We start from the raw sequence: 13,200 nt of genomic DNA on the forward strand, positions 1-13,200 counted from the left end.
CGGGTTCATTACCCAGTACCAAATCCAATCTAGCCTCGCCTCTTGTTGGCCAGTCTACATACTGTATCAGGAAACCCTCCTGCACACACTGGACAAAAACTGACCCACCTAACGTACTTGAACTATCGTATTCCCAGTCAATATTTGGAAAGTTAAAGTCCCCATAACAACTACCCTGTTACTTTCTCTCCTATCCAGAATCATCTTTGCAATCCTTTCCTCTATATCTCTGGAACTATTCGGAGGCCTATAGAAAATTCCCAACAGAGTGACCTCTCCTTTGCTGTTTCTAACCTCAGCCCATACTACCTCAGTAGACAAGTCCTCAAAAGTCTTTTCTTCCACTGTAATACTATCCTTGACTGACAATTCCCCTCTTTTACCACCTTCCCTGATCTTACTGAAACATCAAAACCCCAAAACCTGCAACAACCATTCTTGTCCCTTCTCTATCCATGTCTCCGAAGTGGCCACAACATCGAAGTCCCAGGTACCAACCCGTGCTGCACCTGATTCTGGATGCTCCTGGCATTGAAGCAGATACCTTAAATCACCTTCCTGCCAGTCAGTACACTCCTGCAACCTTGAAAACTTATTCATGACCTCACTAAACTCAACCCCCTGTACACTGGAGTTCCTATCACCCCTGTGGAATTAGTTTGAACCCTCCTGAAGAGCATTAGCAAATCCCTCCCCCCCGGGATATTGGTACCCCTCTGGTTCAGGTGTAGACCATCTTGTTTGTAGGGACCCCACCTATTCCAATTATCCAGGTTTCTGAATCCCTCCCTCCTGCAGCATCCCTGTAGCCATACGTTCAAATGCTCTCTCTCCCTATTCCTTGCCTCGCTAGCACATGGCACGGATAACAAACCCGAGATAACTCTGTTGGTTCTAGCTCTAAGCTTCCACCCTGACTTCCCGAATTCCTGCCTTACATCCCCATCCCTTTTCCTACCTATGTCATTGGTGCCTATGTGGGCCATGACTTGGGGCTCCTCCCCCTCCCCCTTAAGGATCTCGAAAAAATGATCTGAGACATCACAGACCCTGGCACCTGGGAGGCAACACACCAACTGTGATTCTCTCGATCCCACAGAATCTCCTATCTGTCTCCCTAACTATGGAGTTCCCAATGACTAATACTCTACTCCTCTTGCCCCTTTCCCTTCTGAGCAGCAGGGTCAGACTCTGTACCAGAGACCTGTACCCTACAGCTTCGTTCTCCACAGCCGTATCCAAAATGGTATATTTGTTACAGGGTATACAGGGAATCTCACTCGTCCCCTTTCCTCTCTCTTCCTATACCTAACTCTATCCCTGTCACTTTCCCTTACACTCTCTCTAGGCCTACCTCCTCTCTCAATTATCTCTTCGTTCCCTTATTTGTGTCTCACCTCTCTTTCTCTCTCCCTTCTTTTCTCTTCTTCTCTTTCTTTATCTCTATCCCCATCTCCTTCTCTTTCTATCATCCCATTTCTATCTCCCTTTCTCGCTATACCCCTCCCCCTCACCTTGTCTCTCTCTCTCTCTCTCTCTATCTCACTGTTCTCCCCCATCATCTCTGTCCCCATCTCTATTATCCTGTCTCTCGCTCTCTCTTTCTGTCCCATTAACTCTCTCTACTTCTCTTACTCTATATAGAGGGAGACGTTCAGTAGTTTCTTGCTCTCTCTCTCTTCACTTCCCAATTTCTACCACTCTAACATCTTGCCCCACTCACCTTTTATCCTACTCCCTCTAGCCTCCATCTCTCTATTCATTTCCTATCTAAATGCCTCTGTTTATACTCTTTCACAATCCTCTCCTCTCTCTATTCTCTTCTCCCTCCATCTTCTATACTTTCCACCTGCCTCTCTCTCTCTCTCTCTGTTCACTTGCATGTTTCTCTGTCTCGCTCCCTCTATATTCACCTCCCTGGTATCTCCTTGTCTCTCTCTCTTCCCCTCTATCCACCTGCCCGTCCGTCTGTCTTTCCCTACCCACCTGCCTCTCTCTCTCTCTCTCTCTGTTCACTTGCATGTTCCTCTGTCTCGCTCCCTCTATATTCACCTCCCTGGTATCTCCTTGTCTCTCTCTCTTCCCCTCTATCCACCTGCCCGTCCGTCCGTCTGTCTTTCCCTACCCACCTGTCTCTCTCTCTCTCTCTTTCTCCCTCCCTCCCTCTGTCTACCTCCCTAGGACACCGCCTCCCTTTCCGACACGTGTTGCCAATGCAGTGGGAGAGACTGCATTCACCTGGGCGGTGCTTGGCTTCGTGAGAAAAGAATGTATCTGTGTGTTGGGTAAGGGAGGTTGGTGTGGTGGTGGTGGGTGGGTGGGGGGCGGGGGGATTGGGGTCGGGGTGGGGGAGAGAGAGAAAGAGAGAGAGAGAGAAAGAGAGAAACTACTGAACGTCTCAGAAGTACCGAGCAATGGGAAGGCTGCAATTAATCAGACTCCAGCTACAGAACGGAGATTTCAAAGCACCTCCCTCTCTACCTGAGGAACTAATCTGTTAATCTGATTATTGGTTAACTCTGAGGTGAGGCTTTCTTTCTAACTGTGACAAATGTTTTGTTTTTGCTCTCTCTGGTCAACGTGGAGGCAGGTAAAAGCTCCAAAAGTATTTGCACAATGAAAGCTTGACTCGTTTTTCTCTCTCTCTCTCTCTCTCTCTCTCTGTGTGTCGAGGTAAAGCAATTCTGAAGAAATTTGCAGAAGACAAATTTGTATCAGAACTTCCTCCTCCAGTTTGCTGTCAGTGATCTTGAACTGGCCGGTGTTTCGTTCAGCAAAACCTTGAAGGAAAAGATATTTCTTTTTTTCTCCTCTGACTTTTTGGAGGACTCCTTTTTTTTTCCCTTGGGGGTAAAAAAAAACCAGATTCCTCCCACAGAAATCAGGAAGAGAAACTGGTTTCTGTGCAGTGTGTGCGTTCTCTACCCCAAGTTGAGACATGCACCTGCAGAAGACAGTGGAAATCAGAAATGCCAGTGCTACCTGCTTCGTCTGCCTAGGCTTGGATTGGAAAACCTTCTAACTCGTGCCAGGGAATCTTCGCGACCTGCCAAGACTCCTTGACAGCGCCCAGGAGGCTGAGAGAGTTTCTTCATCGGCTCTGGAATTGTTTGAATCCTGCACCTCTCCTGGTTGGGAAAAAAGAGGGGAGAATCTATGCTTGCATGAAGGCTCAGTCAGGCTGTGGTCTGGTTCACGTCTACACACACAGCTCCCTGCAAACATCCATGCAGGGATCGACAGCATGGAGTTGAGGCTGAATCCAGGAATGTACAATACTCTCCTCTGCATTGGGATGGTCTATTTAGGAGCTGGGTAAGTCTCTCTCACAGTCTTTTGTCAGTCATTTATCTGGGCAGCTCTGAGGACCATGTCCTTAATGTTAAAACAACCACAAGGGAAAATAAAACAGAGAGCCCCCTTTAAGCTGACCCCATCAAACACTCCCAAGTCACGGACAGAACAGGGTTAGATACAGAGTAAAGCTCCCTCTACACAATCCCCCATCAAACACTCCCAGGACACGCACAGCACATGTAAGACACATAGTAAAGCTCCCTCTACACTGTCCCCCAACAAACTGTCCTAAGACAAGGACAGCATGGGGTTAGATAGAGAGTGAAGCCCTCTACACTGTCCCCCATCAAACCCATGTGGTTAGATACAAAGTAAAGCTCCTGCAGGATTTTGGAAAGGTGGTGTTGAAGGGCTAAGGAAATATGTGTGTCAGTGAGCAGAAAAGGGTGAACGGTTTTCGGTGAGAGTTAGGACACCAGTGAACAGGAGCAGTAGGGTTTGGGATGAGAAGAAGATTCCAGATGCTGGAATATGCAAGATCAGTCCAGAGTGATTTGGAAAAGTTGCATTTGGAGAAAGCAAAGGCACAGACAAGGGGTTGAGCTGAGAGAAAGGCAGAGACAGGCAGTATTAGAAAAGGGGAAATGTGTGATCTTATTGACAGTGGGGGTGTGAGTTCAGAAACTGGGAGTCAGTGCCAGAGCAAGCTGGTGACAGCAATTTCACTCCCTTATCGGACAGCGCAAGGGGACCATTGCTGGTGAATACAGGTTGGAGTAGGGCTGGAACCCTACTGCTTCAGCCTTCCATATATTTCACTGGAGGAATTTTATTCATGTACTGGACATGAGAGAAGCAGGGGGACCAGCTAGACATTGTAGAGAGGTAGAGGTAGCTTTACTCTCTGTCTAACCCCATGCTGTCCATGTCCTGTAACTGTTTGATAGAGACAGTGTAGAGGTAGCTTTACTCTCTGTCTAACCCCATGCTGTCCATGTCCTGTAAGGGTTTGATAGAGACAGTGTAGAGGTAGCTTTACTCTCTGTCTAACCCCATGCTGTCCATGTCCTGTAAGGGTTTGATAGAGACAGTGTAGAGGTAGCTTTACTCTCTGTCTAACCCCATGCTGTCCATGTCCTGTAACTGTTTGATAGAGACAGTGTAGAGGTAGCTTTACTCTCTGTCTAACCCCATGCTGTCCATGTCCTGTAACTGTTTGATAGGGACAGTGTAGAGGTAGCTTTACTGTAGATCTAACCCCATGCTGTCCATGTCCTGTAAGGGTTTGATAGAGACAGTGTAGAGGTAGCTTTACTCTCTATCTAACCCCATGCTGTCCATGTCCTGTAACTGTTTGATAGAGACAGTGTAGAGGTAGCTTTACTCTCTATCTAACCCCATGCTGTCCATGTCCTGTGAGAGTTTGATACAGTGTAGAGATAGCTTTACTGTAGATCTAACCCCATACTGTCCATGTTCTGTAAGGGTTTGATAGAGACAGTGTAGAGGGAGCTTTACTCTCTATCTAACCCCATGCTGTCCATGTTCTGTAAGAGTTTGATACAGACAGTGTAGAGGTAGCTTTACTCTCTGTCTAACCCCATGCTGTCCATGTCCTGTAAGAGTTTGATAGAGACAGTGTAGAGGGAGCTTTACTCTCTGTCTAACCCCATGCTGTCCATATCCTGTAACTGTTTGATAGAGACAGTGTAGAGGAGCTTTACTCTCTGTCTAACCCCATGCTGTCCATGTCCTGTAGGGGTTTGATAGAGACAGTGTAGAGGTAGCTTTACTCTCTGTCTAACCCCATGCTGTCCATGTCCTGTGAGAGTTTGATACAGACAGTGTAGAGGTAGCTTTACTGTAGATCTAACCCCATGCTGTCCATGTTCTGTAAGAGTTTGATAGAGACAGCGTAGAGGTAGCTTTACTCTCTATCTAACCCCAAGCTGTCCATGTCCTGTGAGAGTTAGCTTTACTGTAGATCTAACCCCATGCTGTCCATGTTCTGTAAGAGTTTGATAGAGACAGCGTAGAGGTAGCTTTACTCTCTATCTAACCCCAAGCTATCCATGTCCTGTGAGAGTTAGCTTTACTGTAGATCTAACCCCGTGCCGTCTCTGCCCTGGGAGGGTTTGATAGGGGACTGAGTAGGGGGAGCTTTATTCTGAATCTAACCCCATTCTGTCCCTGTCCTGTGAGTGTATGATCAGGGAGAGAATATGGTTCAATCTTCACCTCCTTGTCCAGAACAGGACCATCTAGCCTTTGCACTGAGTGACGTTAATCTGAACTCGCTAGTTGGCAGAGGAGGTTTGTACATTTTTGCGTTCTCCGGCAGCTGCTGTCTAATTTATGGGTCTAGGATGTGGTAATTTTTTTTATTAAAAAAATCCCATGCAGCCTGTCAGGATTGGTTCCTGTGGGTGTACAGTGCCTGATACAAGGAGCTCGCCCACACATGCACTGTGTGAGCTACTGGTTCACATAGCTCACCCTTAACCACTGCCACAAGTGAATTCCTGAGCCCAGCGCCTTCTGTCCTATCTGACAGATTCTTCCCGCTTTCAAAGGGGGCATGAGGGTGGGAACCTGTGTTTGCTTGTTCACACAGACGTTTCAAGGACCTTTTACTCTTCATGTTTGATCACCAAATAATAGAATTCCTACAGTATGGAAGCAGGCCAGTGGCCCATCGAATCCACACCCACACCTCCACTCTGTAACCCTGCATTCCCCATGGCTAATACACCTAACATGCATGTCCCTGGACACTATGGGCAATTTAACATGGCCAATCCACCCTAACCTGCACATCTTTGGACACTATGGGACAATTTAGCATGGCAAATCCACCCTAACCTGCACATCCCTGGACACTGTAGGCAATTTAGGATGGCCAATCCACTCTAACCTGCACATATAGAATGATATAGAAGATGGTATTAGTAATAACATTAGCAAATTTGTTGATGATACTAAGCTGGGTGGCAGGGTGAAATGTGATGAGGATGTTAGGAGATTACAGGGTGACCTGGACAAGTTAGGTGAGAGGTCAGATGCATGGCAGATGCAGCTTAATGTGGATAAATGTATGGTTACCCACTTTGGTGGCAAGAACAGGAAGGCAGATTACTACCTAAATGAAATCAATTTAGGTAAAGGGGCAGTACAGAGAGATCTGGGTGTTCTTGTACACCAGTCAATGAAGGTAAGCATGCAGGTACAGCAGGTAGTGAAGAAGGCTAATAGCATGCTGGCCTTCATAACAAGAGGGATTGAGTATAGGAGCAAAGAGGTGCTTCTGCAGCTGTACAGGGCCCTGGTGAGACCACACCTGGAGTACTGTGTGCAGTTCTGGTCTCCAAATTTGAGGCAAGACATTCTGGTTATTGAGGGAGTGCAGCGTAGGTTCACGAGGTCAATTCCTGGAATGGCGGGATTACCTTACACTGAAAGACTGGAGCGACTGGGCTTGTATACCCTTGAGTTTAGAAGACTGAGAGGGGATCTGATTGAGACTACAAGATTATGAAAGGATTGGACACTCTGGCAGCAGGAAACATGTTTCCGCTGATGGGTGAGTGCCGAACCAGAGGACACAGCTTAAAGATACGGGGTAGGCCATTTAGGACAGAGATGAGGAGAAACTTCTTCACCCAGAGAGTGGTGGCTGTGTGGAATGCTCTGCCCCAGAGGGTAGTGGAGGCCCAGTCTCTGGATTCATTTAAGAAAGAGTTGGATAGAGCTCTCGAGGAGAGTGGAATCAAGGGTTATGGAGATAAGGCAGGAAGCGGATACTGATTAGGAATGATCAGCCATGATCATATTGAATGGTGGTGCAGGCTCGAAGGGCAGAATGGCCTACTCCTGCACCTATTGTCTATTTTCTATTATCTCTGGACACTATGGGCAATTTAGAATGGCTAATCCACCCTAACCTGCACATCCCTGGACACTATGGGACCATTTAGCTTGGCCAATCCACCCTAACCTACACATCCCTGGACACTATGGGCAATTTAGCACGGCCAATCCACCCTAACCTACACATCCCTGGGCACTACAGGACAATTTAACACGGCCAATCCACCCTAACCTGCACATCCCTGGGCACTACGGGACAATTTAGCACGGCCAATCCACCCTAACCTGCACATCCCTGGACACTATGGGGCAATTTAGCACAGCCAAACCACCCTAACCTACACATCCATGGACACTACGGGCAATTTAGCACGGCCAATCCACCCTAACCAGCACATCCCTGGACACTATGGGCAATTTAGCACGGCCAATCCCACCCTAACCTGCACATCCCTGGGCACTACGGGACAATTTAGCATGGCCAATCCACCCTAACCTGCACATCCCTGGACACTATGGGATAATTTAGCACAGCCAATCCACCCTAACCTGCACATCCCTGGGCACTACGGGACAATTTAGCATGGCCAATCCACCCTAACCTGCACATCCCTGGACACTATGGGATAATTTAGCACGGCCAATCCACCCTAACCTGCACATCCCTGGGCACTACGGGGACAATTTAGCACGGCCAATCCACTCTAACCTGCACATCCCTGGGCACTACGGGGACAATTTAGCACGGCCAATCCACTCTAACCTGCACATCCCTGGGCACTACGGGGACAATTTAGCACGCCCAATCCACCCTAACCTGCACATCCCTGGGCACTACGGGGACAATTTAGCACGGCCAATCCACCCTAACCTGTACATCCCTGGGCACTACGGGACAATTTAGCACGGCCAATCCACCCTAACCTGCACATCCCTGGGCACTACGGGGACAATTTAGCACGGCCAATCCACCCTAACCTGCACATCCCTGGGCACTACGGGGACAATTTAGCACGGCCAATCCACCCTAACCTGCACAGTACAGACAATTTAGCATAGCCATCCACCCTAGCCTGCAAATCCCTGGAAGAGGAGGGATAGGCTTGGAGGGGAATTGGCTCAGGTGTAGAGAGCTGCTTTGTCCTCAGTCTCTGCACTGGCTGCATTTTAGTGCTATAGAACATAGAACATTACAGCTCAGTACAAGCCCTTCGGCCCTCGATGTGAGTGCTGCCCTGTAAAACTAATCTGAAGCTCATCTAACTTACACTATTTCATTATCATCTATTTGCCTTTCCAATGACCGCTTAAATACCTGTAAAGTTGGTGAGTCTACAACTGCTGCAGGCAGTACATTCCATAATCCTACTATTGAGTAAAGAAACTACCTCTGACATCTGTCCTATATCAATCACCCCTCAGTTTGAAGCGATGCCCCCTCGTGCTAGCCATCACCATCCTCGTAAAAAAGGCTCTCCCTGTCCACCCTATCTAACCCTCTGATTATCTTATGTATCTCAATTAAGTCACCTCTCAACCTTCTTTGATTAGATTAGATTAGACTTACAGTGTGGAAACAGGCCCTTCGGCCCAACAAGTCCACACCGACCCGCCGAAGCGCAACCCACCCATACCCTTACATTTACCCCTTACCTAACACTACGGGCAATTTAGCATGGCCAATTCACCTGACCCGCACATCTTTGTGACTGTGGGAGGAAACCGGAGCACCCGGAGGAAACCCACGCAGACACGGGGAGAACGTGCAAACTCCACACAGTCAGTCGCCTGAGTCGGGAATTGAACCCAGGTCTCTGGTGCTGTGAGGCAGCAGTGCTAACCACTGTGCCACCGTGCCGCCCACTCTCTAACAAAAACAGCCTCAAGTCCCTTAACCTTTACTCATAAGATCTTCCCTCCATTCCAGGCAACATCCTACTAATCTCCCTTTCCAAAGCTTCCCCATCCTTCCTATAATGCAGTGATCAGTGTTCTTGTTTTGGGACAAAGTGTACAGTCATGGCAGTGCAGGCAGTGGAATGTTCCTCCTGCAGGATGTTTGAGGTAGGGGTGACCACCGATACTCCTGCCGACTTCGTCTGCAGGAAATGCAGCTAGATCCTGCTCCTCACCGAACGAGTTAGGGAACTGGAACTGGAGTTGGACGAACTGAGGATTATTCAAGAGGCTGAGAGGGTGATTGATAGAAGCTACAGGGACATAGTTACGCTGGAGAACAGAGGTAGCTGGGTAACAGTTAGAGGTGGGAAGGGGAAGAAGCAGGCAGTGCAGGGATCCCCTGTGGTCGTTCCCCTAAACAATAAGTATACAGCTTTGGATACTGTTGGGGGGGACAGCCTTGCAGGTGTAAGCTGCAGTGACCAGGTCTGTAGCGTGAGGTCTGGCTCTGAGACTCAGAAGGGAAGGGGGGAGAGGAGGAGAGCGCTAGTTATAGGAGACTCTCTAGTTAGAGGGATGGACAGGCGGTTTTGTGGACATGGGCGAGACTCTCGGATGGTTTGTTGCCTCCCGGGTGCCAGGGTCCGAGACGTCTCGGACCGTGTCTTCAGAATCCTTAAGGGGGAGGGTGTGCAGCCAGAAGTCGTGGTACACATTGGCACCAACGACATAGGTAGGAAGAGGGGTGGGGAGGTCATTCAAGAGCTCAGGGAGTTAGGCTGGAAGCTAAAAGCTAGGACAGACAGAGTCGTCATCTCTGGGTTGTTGCCGGTGCCAAGTGACAGTGAGGCAAGGAATAGGGAGAGAGTGCAGTTGAACACGTGGCTGCAAGGATGGTGTAGGAGGGACGGCTTCAGGTATTTGGACAATTGGACTGCATTCTGGGGACGGTGGGACCTGTACAAACAGGACGGGTTGCAGCTGAACCAGAAGGGCACCAATATCCTGGGGGGTAGGTTTGCTAGCACTCTTCGGGGGGGGTTTAAACTAATTTGGCAGGGGGATGGGATCCGGACTTGTTAATTATAAATGGTATAACGGCTGCAGAAAGGAAGTTTGAGGGGGATCTGCCTTTGGAGGTAGTATGGGCTGAAGTCAGAAATAGGAAAGGTGCAGTCACCTTGTTGGGTGTTTACTATAGGCCCCCCAATAGCAGCAGAGATGTGGAGAAACAGATTGGGAAACAGATTTTGGAAAGGTGCAGAAGCCACAGGGTAGTAGCCATGGGCGACTTCAACTTCCCAAATATTGATTGGAAGCTCTTTAGATCAAGTAGATTGGATGGGGCGGTGTTTGTGCAGTGTGTCCAGGAAGCTTTTCTAACTCAGTATGTAGATTGTCCAACCAGAGGGGAGGCCATATTGGATTTGGTACTCGGTAACGAACCGGGACAAGTGATGGGCTTGTTAGTGGGTGAACATTTTGGTGATGGTGACCACAATTCTGTGACTTTCACCTTGGTTATGGAGAGAGATAGGTGCGCGCAACAGGGTAGGTTTTACAATTGGGGGAAGGGAAATTACGAGGCTGTAAGACAGGATCTGAGGAGCATAAGTTGGGAGCATAGGCTGTCAGGGAAGGATGTGGTGGAAATGTGGAACTTTTTCAAGGAACAGATACGACGTGTCCTTGATACGTATGTACCTGTCAGGCAGGAAAGAGATGGCCGTGTGAGGGAACCTTGGTTGACGAGGGAGGTTGAATGTCTAGTAAAGAGGAAGAAGGAGGCTTACATAAGGTTGAGGAAACAAGGTTCAGACAGAGCAGTGGAGGGATACAGGATAGCCAGAAGGGACCTGAAGAAAGGGATTAGGAGAGCTAAGAGAGGGCATGAAAAATCCTTGGCGGATAGGATCAAGGATAACCCCAAGGCATTTTATGCGCATGTTAGAAACATGAGAATGACGAGAACGAGGGTAGGTCCGATCAAGGACAGTAGTGGGAGACTGTGTATTGAGTCGGAAGAGATAGGAGAGGTCTTGAATGAGTACTTTTCTTCAGTATTTACGAAGGAGAGGGATCGTATTGCTGAAGAGGAGAGTGTGAAACGGACTGGTAAGTTAGAAGAGATACTTGTTAGGAAGGAAGATGTGTTGGACATTTTGAACAACTTGAGGATAGACAAGTCCCCAGGGCCTGACGGGATATATCCCAGGATTATGTGGGAAGCAAGAGAGGAAATTGCAGTACCGTTGGCAATGATCTTTTCGTCTTCACTGTCAACGAGGGTGGTACCAGGGGACTGGAGAGTGGCAAATGTTGTGCCCCTGTTCAAAAAAGGGAATAGGGATAACCCCGGGAATTACAGGCCAGTTAGTCTTACTTCTGTGGTAGGCAAAGTAATGGAAAGGGTACTGAGGGATAGGATTTATGAGTACCTGGAAAGACACTGCTTGATTAGGGACAGCCAGCACGGATTTGTGAAGGGTAGGTCTTGCCTTACAAGTCTTATTGAATTCTTTGAGGAGGTGACCAAGCATGTGGATGAGGGTAGAGCAGTGGATGTAGTGTACATGGATTTTAGTAAGGCATTTGATAAGGTTCCCCATGGTAGGCTTATGCGGAAAGTCAGGAGGCATGGGATAGAGGGAAATTTGGCCAATTGGATAGAAAACTGGCTAACCGGTCGAAGTCAGAGAGTGGTGGTAGATGGTAAATATTCAGCCTGGAGCCCAGTTACAAGTGGAGTTCCGCAGGGATCAGTTCTGGGTCCTCTGCTGTTTGTAATTTTTATTAATGACTTGGATGAGGGAGTCGAAGGGTGGGTCAGTAAATTTGCAGACGATACGAAGATTGGTGGAGTTGTGGATAGTGAGGAGGGCTGTTGTCGGCTGCAAAGGGATTTAGATATGATGCAGAGCTGGGCTGAGGAGTGGCAGATGGAGTTCAACCCTGCCAAGTGTGAGGTTGTCCATTTTGGAAGGACAAATAAGAATGCGGAATACAGGGTTAACGGTAGGGTTCTTAGTCAGGTGGAGGAACAGAGGGATCATGGGGTCTATGTACATAGATCTTTGAAAGTTGCCACTCAGGTGGATAGAGCTTGTTAGAAGGCCTATGGTGTATTAGCGTTCATTAGCAGAGGGATTGAATTCAAGAGTCGTGAAGTGATGTTGCAGCTGTACAGGACTTTGGTTAGGCCACATTTGGAGTACTGTGTGCAATTTTGGTCGCCTCACTTTAGGAAAGATGTGGAAGCTTTGGAGAGAGTGCAGAGAAGATTTACCAGGATGTTGCCTGGAATGGAGAATAGGTCGTACGAGGACAGGTTGAGAGTGCTAGGCCTTTTCTCGTTGGAACGGCGAAGGATAAGGGGTGACTTGATAGAGGTTTATAAGATGATCAGAGGAATAGATAGAGTAGACAGTCAGAAACTTTATCCCTGGGTACAACAGAGTGTTACAAGGGGACATAAATTTAAGGTGAAGGGTGGAAGGTTTAGGGGAGATGTCAGGGGTGGGTTCTTTACCCAGAGAGTGGTGGGGGCATGGAATGCGCTGCCCGTGGGAGTGGTAGAGTCAGAATCACTGGTGACCTTTAAGCGGCAATTGGATAGGTACATGGATGGGTGCTTAAGCTAGGACAAATGTTCGGCACAACATCGTGGGCCGAAGGGCCTGTTCTGTGCTGTATTGTTCTATGTTCTATGTTCTAGAACTGCATGTAATACTCCAAGTGCAGCTGCACCAGAGATTTGTACAGCTGCAGCATGACCTCATGGTTCCAAAACTCAATCCCTGTACTAATAAAAGCTAACACACCGTATGCCTTCTTAACAGCCCTATCAGCCTGGGTGGCAATTTTGAGGGATCTATGTATATGGATACCAAGATCTCTCTGCTCATCCACACTACCAAGAATCTTACCATTCGCCCAATACTCTGCATTCCTGTTACTCCTTCCAAAGTGAATCACATCACACTTTTCAGCATTAAACTCCATTTGCCACCTCTCAGCCCAGCTCTGCAGCTTATCTATGTCCCTCTGTAACCTACAATATCCTTCAGCACTATCCACAACTGTACCGACCTTAGTGTCGTCTGCAAACATATTAACACATCCTTGTACGCCCTCATC

The sequence above is a fragment of the Hemiscyllium ocellatum genome, unplaced genomic scaffold (genome assembly GCF_020745735.1).
Source record: "Hemiscyllium ocellatum isolate sHemOce1 unplaced genomic scaffold, sHemOce1.pat.X.cur. R, whole genome shotgun sequence".
NCBI lineage: Eukaryota > Metazoa > Chordata > Chondrichthyes > Orectolobiformes > Hemiscylliidae > Hemiscyllium > Hemiscyllium ocellatum.